We start from the raw sequence: 1,043 nt of genomic DNA, 5'->3' as shown, positions 1-1,043 counted from the left end.
TCAGAGGGAATTCAAGGGTGAAACAGAAAGTCCAGAAGAAAAGGGTCAAGGGAGATCCTACAATGACTTTGATACCTCTCAAGTGTGATGAGAACTCCATTGAGTATGAGGTAAAGTGCAAGGGTACCTCTAAACCGTTCTATAAAGTCAGAGCTATTCTCACACATGAGCTGAAGGAGAAAGGGGAAGCTGCTGTGAAAGGGTTGTTGAGCAGGTTTTTGAAGCGGAACATGTCTGATTGTGGAGCTTGTTTTGGAACAGGCCCTCCTGCTCAACCAGACTGATCCCTATCACCAAGTCAAGCTAGTGACTTAAACCAAGCGCTTGGTGGGAGGCAACCCACTGGTAAGTGTAAATATTACTTGGTTTTGTTTTTGTTTACTTATTTTTCGTTTTAGTTTATTGAGTTTCAGGTCAAAAAGCAGAAAAATCCGAGATATTTCAAAAATTCTGGGTTGCATAAACGGAACAACCTGCCCCCTGAAAAGAGTGGTTGTTCCAGGTGACCATCTGATGATAGAACACCTAGAATTTTCATGGACCGCTTGCTCCACTCAAATAAGTATCTCGACCCAAAAAAAAATGTTTATTCTTGTTTTCTCCTTCTCTCTGATTTATTTTCACACCAGGGACGTTGTAAAGTAAGTCTGGGGGAGGGTTTTCGTCGTTTACTAACTCGTTTCTTTCTTTTGTTTTTCTTTTGGGTCAATTTGAGTCAGTTTTTATTGAGTCAGTCAAAAATTTGTGGGAATTAGGACCTTATTCTGTGTTGATCACTGACCACCTCGTGCTTTAGTTATCTTATTCAGTGACCTTAGCAGTGGCGAAAGACACACATGTGGACCTGGAACACCCTGACATATCTCACTTGATTCTCCAGAAGTTCTCAGCCGATCAGGTTACACTGGGTAGACTTAACTCCACCTTACTTGAACCTAATCTTAACTGAAATTCTTCTTGTTATGGGCATTAGATCAGGGAAACGAGAACACACTCAGGACTTCTTATCCTTTTTATCCATCTTGCTGATCCTGAGTGGCTAG

Source organism: Brassica oleracea, chromosome C5 (assembly GCF_000695525.1).
Source record: "Brassica oleracea var. oleracea cultivar TO1000 chromosome C5, BOL, whole genome shotgun sequence".
NCBI lineage: Eukaryota > Viridiplantae > Streptophyta > Magnoliopsida > Brassicales > Brassicaceae > Brassica > Brassica oleracea.
Note: the sequence above shows the minus strand (reverse complement) of the source record.